Here is a 10140-nt window from a genome sequence, read left to right on the forward strand (position 1 = left end):
AGTTTGGGGAGATCCCCAGTGTCAGAACACATTTAACTGCAACAGGGAATTATAGATAGTGGTTGTTAATGCCACGGTAATTATAGAAACAGAGGGGGCACACACACACACACACAAATATGCATAGACATACACACTCACAAGCATGCTCACACACACACAAACACACACACACACACTGAAAGGGTTGCTATACCTGTGTTTTACATATCACCTCTAAGCTAAAAATATCAGCAAAGTTGTGTGTTTGCCTAAACATTCCACAGGCTAAACTGCAATTAACAGCAGCGCTTTACCACACACCTGATTGTGTCCTTCTCTTCCCAACCTAATATTAATTAACCAACCAAATAGTCATTAACTAGTGCAGGGCCAAACAAGTTAAAAACAAGAACCAATCATTAAATGTCAGTTATTAATTATTAGTGATTTTGTTCTTGTCAGTAGAAACCAGTTACCCAGTATGTGTAATTCCTAGCTACCATTACTGAAGCAGTGAAGAATAAGGTATGGTTAACCACAAAACATGGAAACATACAGGTGTTCAGAGACAGTCAACCATAGGCCTATCAATACCAGGCCAAATCTAAGGCTGTATTTGTGTGTGTGTGCGGGTGTGCATACCTCTTAGTGCATATGTGTGGGTGTGCATACCTCTTAGTGTATATGTGTGAGTGTGCATACACATCTGTTTGTGTGTGTTTGTGTGTGCATGAATCTGTGCCCTGTAAAAATGGCTGCTGTATGGGCCATAGCCAGACAGTCTGTGGCCACACAGAGAGAAGCAGCAGGGGGCCGTCTCTTCCCCTAGTTTACAGCCCTCTGTGGAAGGTTCTCTCCCCTGACTGTCTGCTCCTGCTGCTGCTGGCTGCACTCTTTATTTTGCTGCTTATGCTACGGAAGCTAATATTAGATCAGCCGGGACTACTGCTCGATAGAAAATGCTTTATGCTCGTTAAAATAATTGCTCTCGGTTTTCCAACCCATAAAATTGCCTTTGTAATTTGGTGAGGAATGCATCTTCTGAGACAATCACTCTCAGGCCGGAGCGATGGCAACAGTTTTAATTAGTGGCATCGGATTTCCACTGAAATTAATCCTGGGTTCTGCGCATAGCGGTAATTGTTGGATAATAGTCTTATTAATTCTGCCACACTAAAGGGGGTGAACAACAGCTCCACACCCCTCGCACCTCTTCGGGGTAATTTGGGCATTCCGACTTAATGGAATTCCGATCCAATGAATACGTGGCTACTCATTTTATGCAAGCACTCTCTCTCCAAAGGATGGAAACATGGGCGACTGCCGGGAGCATCCCGCTGTTCGGCTCACAAAGGCCGGGCTCCCTTAGTCCCGCTGAAGAATTCCGGAGTGCCACGGGGCTGCCGGCCCACGCTGGTCGCCGCAGTGGGCTTTCACAGGAGCGGACCTCGCTGATGTAATCCCATAATCCTGCTGCATGGGGGTCGGGGAGAGGGGGAGGGGGAGTGGGGGGAGAGAGCTTTAATTAAGATCTGGAGTAGTGGAGGTGGGGGGGAGAAAGGAGAAGTGTGGGGGTGAGAAGGGGGAACCATGTCAGGTTGACTTTGCGATGCAGAGTGAGAGGGCTACTTGTTCAGGGCAGGGCAGCCCCACGTTACTCCTGGTCCCTCATTGTTCCTTTATATTCAGAGAGCCTCTTACATTCAAGCCTCTATGTGGTCTTTGGTCAGAAACAGCAGTGTGTGTCTCAATGTTCTCCCCAAACCAGCTGTATCACAGAATAGGTCTCAAGCTTATGTATTTTACAAACATGTTCAACATGTACATTTGTCTAAAGTGGATTCAATTTAAAGTACTTACATTTTAATAACAGTTATTAACAGTTAATAACATGCTTCCCTCAATGCTGTGAGTAAAATAAACAATATTGTTCTAGCCCCTGTAGTTGGGTTTGAGTTCCTTTAGGCGATCATGTAATTCCATTGTTGACCACATGCGGCCACTGTCCTGCGTTGATGTGTGTCGTTCGTTTAATATGCTAAACCCTGTAGAAGAGGAATGGAGCTTCAGATGTTGTCAAACTCCATTCTTCTTGCTATCATTTTGTAGAAGCATTCTGTAAAGTTAATCATAACACTTTTGGCATTCAATTCATGATTTGTAAATAAGACTTAGTTTTTAACTGACTTCCTGATGATATTTTGTACGGATGATCGTTTTAATGAGATTTCTGAATCTTCTTGATAGCCACATGGATATCTGTTCAGTGCATTTGATCTTGTCATGTTTTTGGGGAATTATTTACATATGATTTAATGCATAATGCTGCATATTTCTGTGTTTATGAACATGTGAGAATTAAGCCTAGCTAGCATACAATAAGTCCTACTCATTGTTCTTTTCTTTCTATATTTCAGTTTTAGTCATTTCAGTCACAATTACTGTATCTACGAAGTGGCGGCAATAGATTATCCTTCAACACTACAGTAGCTGTACCAGGTTTCTCTATCTGCTAAGCTTAAGAAGGGGACTCTTTTGCGAGGGGCAGAATAAATATGGTAATTATATATTAATCGACTAATCTATTTAACGTGTCCTAATGTGCAATGGTAGTAAAGAGCATAATACTAATGCTGTGCTGTAGAACCTGGTCTAAAATGTAATGTTACAGGGCCAACTCTCACTCTGTCTCTCCGTAATGAAATGACATCACTTCGGTACAAATCCCTTTACTTCCCCCACCTGGCCCCTCTCCCTCAGTGGGATTTCATTTCCTGCAGTTAGCCTGCATTATTGCCTCCTCTCCGGGGCTATTGATTTTACTGAATATGGTTATTACAATGCAAAAGCCTGCTAGCTCTCCAACCATTCATTCTACAGCATCTCACAGCAACCAATACCTCTCAGATCTGCATTAAGTTTAGCTGGAAAACATTCATTTATATTTAGACGATCAATATTGCTTACAGACTAATTGGAATATTATTAATCTAATATGATTGTAACATTTGGTGTAATATGGATGTTCTACTCTTAGGAAAGTAGGGGAAATAGCTAAACAATTGTATGAATATTGGGATTTTAGCAGTGTGTGTGTGTGTGTGTGTGTGTGTGTGTGTGTGTGTGCGTGCGTGCGTGCATGGGCGTGCACATCCTGCGTCTATATTTTAACCAATGTGTGTGAACAGGATTTGCACTTATATATTATCTTCTGTAATGCAGCGATAGTTATGGACCCAATGAGAGTCCAATTATTTGTCCCTCAGGTTACTCCAGCTTCTTTCCACCCCATGCCCAGCTGAGAGTTTGTCAAGGCAGGGCATAGGTAGGGCGGGATACTAAGGGACCTCCAGGGCCAGGAAGCAGGAAGCACCTGGGGTCTTCTTGGGGTCCTCCTGGAGCCGGCAGATGCGCTCGGCCTGCTTTAATCCAATCACACACTGACAGCAGGGCGGCCTCAGCTCTGCCTGATGGATATTGCTCTTGTCAACAATGTGCCACAGATCCCAGGCTCTCCTATCAGGAGCATGACCTTGCCCGCTGTGTGCGTTTGTGTGTACGTGCGTGTGATGTGTGTGCGTGTATGTATGTATGTGTGTACATGTGTCTTTGTATCTAGTATGTGTGTGGAGGGAATAGATCTGAATGTGGCCCCTTTGATGACCTACTTCAGTTTCATAATGTTAGCTTTGTGTGGCATGGTCCACATTCCCCTGATGACAGATAGCATCCCCCTCACATCTATCTGTTTTGCCGTACACACAGATTCATCGAGCAGGGGCTTCACTTCGAGCACTTCCTCAGAGGTTTCCACCACTCCTGGTGTACCCTTTTGAGTATGATCTTGACCTTTGATCTTGTCCCCTTTGAGTATGGTGATCTTGACTTGTGTCATTTATTAGCTCCTTTATACATTAATACAGCTGTTGACTTCTGTGAGAGTACCAGGGCAATGTCACCACCGACCACATGACATGACACTAAACAGGTAACACATTAACTCTCCATGGACTGGATCCATCAGATTATTGTGACACAGTTCATTCTGACAAAAACAGGTTATCACACAGGAAAAGTCAAATTCTAAAGTAATTTGTACATAGCAACATAACAAACTGTATAGGTAAAAATATACTGTAGATAATCAGACTACTCTTATATCACCTCTCACAGATTCATATGGGGCGGCAGGTAGCCTAGTGGTTAGAGTGTTGGACTTCTGTCCCTGAACAAGGCAGTTAACCCACTGTTCCTAGGCCATCATTAAAAATAAGATTTTATTTTTAAATAAAGGTAAAAAATATATATCAGTCAGGTTGTCAAAGGGGAGACCATATGTTGTAGTGCCTGTATGTTATCATAAACTGACATATAGAGATCATATGTTGTAGTGCCTGTATGTTATCATAAACTGACATATAGAGATCATATGTTGTAGTGCCTGTATGTTATCATAAACTGACATATAGAGATCATATGTTGTAGTGCCTGTATGTTATCATAAACTGACATATAGAGATCATATGTTGTAGTGCCTGTATGTTATCATAAACTGACATATAGAGATCATATGTTGTAGTGCCTGTATGTTATCATAAACTGACATATAGAGACCATATGTTGTAGTGCCTGTATGTTATCATAAACTGACATATAGAGACCATATGTTGTAGTGCCTGTATGTTATCATAAACTGACATATAGAGACCATATGTTGTAGTGCCTGTATGTTATCATAAACTGACATATAGAGATCATATGTTGTAGTGCCTGTATGTTATCATAAACTGACATATAGAGATCATATGTTGTAGTGCCTGTATGTTATCATAAACTGACATATAGAGATCATATGTCATCCACACAATGGTATCCTCACTGTAAGTGCAGATTGATCAAATGAAAAGTTCCTTTCCCTAACTACCCTCATCAAATCCGATGTATCTATCTCCACAGACACAGCTACATCAGGTGTGACAAGAAGCACACTCTCTCCCAGTTATATGTCAGAGGATGACTGTAAGCCCTGGGTGTTCCCTGGAGTTGTCCTTTGCTCTGCATTGGGATCCTTTGAGATGTCATTAGATTTTATCGCCCTGTAAAATAATGCTGTTAGGGCCAGCCGTGCGCGTCATGTGATTACAGCATGGTATTCTGAAGGGGCAATAAGAGAGAGGCATCTCTGGTTGGGAAAGAGGCAGGGATCTGGAATAAAGTGGCTTGGTTGTATTTCAGTGGGATAAAGAACACGTAAGAGTTATGGCAGTAAACCTTCAGTTTCACTATGAGCTGCAGGTACAGTATTCCAGCTAATCTGAGGGGCAGTCTGAGTGGGACTTTAATCTGAGATCTTATGTCTAGCAGTTCAGCACCTAAGTTACTACACCAGGAGGTTTCTGCTGTTAATAAACAAAGGATGTTATATTGTGTTTGTCATGTGCTAGGTTAACATCGATATTCAATAGTGTTATGAGTAGCTTTCATGGCCAAGCTACAGTAGAGGCTCCAATGGGAAACGGTAGGCCTCTATATGATTTCACCAACATGCATTAAGTCAGAGAGCTAGAGTTATTCTCTGGCCTCCGTGAGAGTAAGAAGAGGATTCACAGAAGAACCCCAATAATTAGCTGAGCTGATGTAAGGCTGATGGTAAAACTAAACTACATTACATTTACCACTCATTCTAAAGGCTCACAAACCTACAGCTAAACGGATAAAAGCAGGGCCTTAGAATGAAACAGAAATACATTTAGTTTCCTTCTGAGCGCTGAATACAGAAACTCAAAGCGAACGGGTTGTAAATGAAGAGATTCATTCATTATGCCGACTGTGAAGCTAGGTAGTATCAGTTGATAAGAGCAGGTTGAACACTGGATGATTCCCCAGTGCCCAGGTGGGATTACTCCCCTAATTTCTTCTGTCACATCCAGTGATGGCCCAAATCTCCCCTCGCTCTGAGGGACTTTCAACCTGTCAATTCAAATGAGCGGGGTCTTAACCAACACCTCTCTCCCACTCGCAGAGCGCTCACATGCACCGAGACTTGTTTAACATAGGCCATGTAATGTCTGCTAGCGGTATGCATGCTAAAGCCAGGAGATCAGAGACTCACTCCATTGAGGGGCAGGGTATTCGGGTTTAGGCTTGATGTTCCCTTTAAAATAGCGTTTGTGTGTCAGCCTGCGAGCATGTGTGTGTGTGCATGTACAGTATGTGTGGTGTGTGTGTGTGTGTGTGTGTGTGTGTGTGTGTGTGTGTGTGTGTGTGTGTGTGTGTGTGTGTGTGCGCATGTTTTTGTCCCGTGTGTACTGTAAGTTCAACTTTATGAACTACTAAAAGGGCTTGATGAGACTGATAACCATCAACCTACAAACATATTTACAGACATTACAGCATAGTAACTGCATTCTTCCTTATGACTCAAAGATACATTATTAGTTTCACCGGAATATCCCTGTAAATGACTCATGTTGAAGAAACTACACAGAGTTGACATAACACGTACAGTAGATATACCCATAACTGGGAAGTGTTTTGAAAGCCCAGCCCTTGATTCCATGGGATATAAAAGTACTGATTAAGTGTTGCTCTTCTAATCCGTAGGTAGGGTTAAGGGTCTGAGGGTAGTAACACTGCATCTCTTATCATTATCATAAATCATAGTATTTAGTCATTCAATATCACGCTGTCCCCCAAGACAATAATCTGTTTACAGGAGCGCTGTAGCTTTACATAGCACCGCCAAATCTATACCGAATGCATTTTTAATTGGTAAATAAATGCAAAATACATGCTAACAGGCGACTGTAGTGGTGCTCCTGAATGCTCGAATATCATTCTGAACATGATGTGCCCGTTATGGATTATGTACCAATGTGTGTTTCCAAGGTGATTTATAATAAGCAAACCTTCCAGTCTTTTAATGAAGCATCATGGATACTCTTGAACTGACATATTATTTCATCTAGCCCTGGTACAATGTCCAAAATCTAGACTCAGATGTGATGCCTTGTATACCTGTGAACCAAATAGAATGTGATCCAAATTGTTTTTTAAAACAAAAAGTTTTAACCTGACCATTTTGAAAGGATGAGAAATAGCATTGTTTTAAATTGTAATGTATTTAAATATAATGTATTTAATTGCTTTTAAGAGAGTTTACAAATCAAGCAACATAGCAAATATGAATATAAACAAAGTACAACATGACAAAATTCACATATAAATACAGTGGTATGTATAACAGATATCTCAGACACATTAGTAAAGCCAATGTATGATTACAGTTCCTTAATTCTCTCATTTTAATCAATTGTACAATAGAGAAGGGCAGTGCTAGGTGTCAAAACCTGACAATGTCCAATCTCATATTTTGCAATATTGTCACTGTCACTTTATTGCATAAGAACTATGTAAATGATAGTGTAGAGATACATGTAAAAACAACACAAGTACGTATGGTTGTCATCATTCAACAATAGTAAGTTGTTTCTGTTGGCTATAGATAATGATGTCTCACAGAGATCATCCTAACGGCTACTTATTTCCCACCTATTTTCTGCTGCACTAGTAAGTAACACTCGTCACACAAAAGAGTGACGGTCTCTCAAAAGGAATGAGTAGTCATGCAGGGCCCATACCGGCCAGAGGGACATATAGGAGTAGGGCTCCAGGTCAAGCATAAACCCTGGGTAGAGGGGCTCATTGAATGTGGTCTGGAATGTATACAGGTGTGTCACTGTGTCAGAGGAGACTCTGTAGAAGGACAAAAGGCTGGCCGGCCAGTCCAGATAGACCCCTACTCTTTTGGCGGGTTGGGTGTCTCCCTGGGGTTTAAGGGAGTTGTTGGGGGGGGGGTGGGAGAGGTATATCAGCCTCTTCATTGTTGTGGCAGACCAGACAGACTAACCAGGCCGAATGCTATATTCTCCAGAGCAGTTTAAGACACCAGGATTTGTCATTGGATCCAAGTTTACAGAGACTGCTATGTCCTTTTCTGCTGATATCTTTTATATGTCACCCCAATCTTAGTCTCAATCCCATTCCACTGTACCTCCCAGTAACATCGCCCAGTCAGACCGTCTTTACACAGCACCTGTGGCCAGTGTTCAAACCTCTCTGGATGATCAGGATATTGTTGATTATTTTCCATCACCCTCACCTGTTCAATCCTCTCAGACGGAGATAGGTGTCTGTGTGCTGTGTCTGGGTCCAGTGTGAGCTTACAAGCATACTTCCTAAGTAGCCATGGTTTTACCCAGAACTCTTCATTATGGTCCACATCAAGTTTCTCCAGTCTACAGTGTGGATCCTCCAGTCTAGCTGAAAGAACCTTCAAGCCTGATTCTCCTGGGTGATTGAAGATCAGGTCCAGCTCTCTCAGATGGGAGGGGTTGGACCTCAGAGCTGAAGCCAGAAAATTACAGCCCTCCTCTGTCACGCCACAAAATAATAGCCTTAGTATCTCTAGTTTACAGTTGGATTCTGCAGACCAGCAGAGAGCCATTTCACTCCTGTATCGTGCAGGTCATCGTGACTTAGGTCCAGTTTTCTCAGGGAAGAGGAGCTGATGCCAACACTTCATAACATTTCTTGGTCAGGGAACATCTGTATAGCCTTAGTGTCTCCAGTTTAGTGTGTGGACCTTTCAGTGAAGCAATGAGGATTGTCATTCTGTCATCATCATCATCATAATAATCATAATCATCATGATCATCATCATCATCAAACAGTTTAAAGTTCCTCAGGTCAAGCTCTCTCAGTGGTGAGTCTGCAGATTGGATAACGGAAGCCAGTGATTCACACAGCTTGTGTGTGGGTGTGAGAGTGAAGCCAGACAGCCTCAGTGTCTCCAGTTTACAGTGTGGATCTTTCAGTGAAGCAAAGAGAACATTCAATCTGTGCTCCTCAACATCCCTAACCCCCTCGTTGTCATAAAAATCATAGTCATGCAGCGTCACTCTGACACTCAGGTCAAGCGCTCTCAGAGGTGAGTCTGCTGATTGTAGAATGGAGGCCAGTGTTTCACAGTACTCCTCAGAAGGTGTAAAGTCAGGCAGTTTTGCCTTTCTGCATTTCCTCACAGCTGGGCTCAGTCTCTCACGCCCCTCCTCTGATATGTTGTATTTCCTCATATCAATCTCATCCAGCACACCCCTTGACATCAGCAGTGCATTGGCCAATGCTGAGCAGTTTGTTTCAGAAAATGTTGTGTCTGTATGATATCCTGACTTCAGGAACTTCTGTATGTCCTCATGTGCAGAGTTGTCTTTCATCTCAGTCAAGCAGATGAGGAGATTGATGTACCTATCAGGTGAGAGATTCCTTATAGGCTCTCTGAGGTATTCCTTAACTTCTCTGCGCTACGAATCCCGTTAGCGGGATCACTTTCCTAAACAACTGCTAGAATTGCAGGGCGCCAAATGCAAAAATATTACAAAAAATATTTATAATCATGCAATCACAAGTGAAATATACCAAAACACAGCTTAGCTTGTTGTTAATCCACCTATCGTGTCAGATTTTGAAAATATACTTTACATCGAAAGAAATCCAAGCTTTTGTGAGTGTAGCAATCAATGCTACAACAGCTAGCCCCAAGTAGCATGGTCACGAAAGTCAGAAAAGCAATAAAATTAATCGCTTTGATAATCTTCGGATGTTTGCACTCACGAGACTCCCAGTTACACAACAAATGTTCTTTTTGTTCGATAAATATTACTTTTATCACAAAAAAATGCCATTTGGGTTGCGCGTTATGTTCAGAAAACCAAAGCCTCGTTCCGTTCGACAAATTCCAAAAAGTATCCGTAATGGTCGTAGAAACATGTCAAATGTTTTTTATAATCAGTCCTCAGGTTGTTTTTAACAAACATAATCGATAATATTTCAACCCGGACCATAACCTATTCATTAACTTCTTATGGCTGAAGGGGCAGTATTGAGTAGCTTGGATGAAAGGTGCCCATTGTAAACGGCCAGCTCCTCAGTCTCAGTTGCTAATATATGCATATTATTAGTAGTATTTGATAGAAAACACTCTAAAATTTCTAAAACTGTTTGAATTAAGTATGTGAGATTAACAGAACTCATATGGTAGGCAAAAACCTGAGAAGTTCCACTTCCTGTTTGTATTTTTTCTAGGGGTGTCATATTTTC

The 10140-nt window shown here is 41.9% G+C and overlaps 1 pseudogene; it reads right to left on the reverse strand.

Moving 5' to 3' along the window:
* Positions 1 to 3320: 3320 nt before the first annotated feature.
* LOC120024782 lies at positions 3321 to 9257 on the reverse strand (annotated as a pseudogene).
* Between the last annotated feature and the right edge of the window lie 883 nt (positions 9258 to 10140).

This window comes from Salvelinus namaycush, chromosome 30 (genome assembly GCF_016432855.1).
Source record: "Salvelinus namaycush isolate Seneca chromosome 30, SaNama_1.0, whole genome shotgun sequence".
Taxonomy (NCBI): Eukaryota; Metazoa; Chordata; class Actinopteri; order Salmoniformes; family Salmonidae; genus Salvelinus; species Salvelinus namaycush.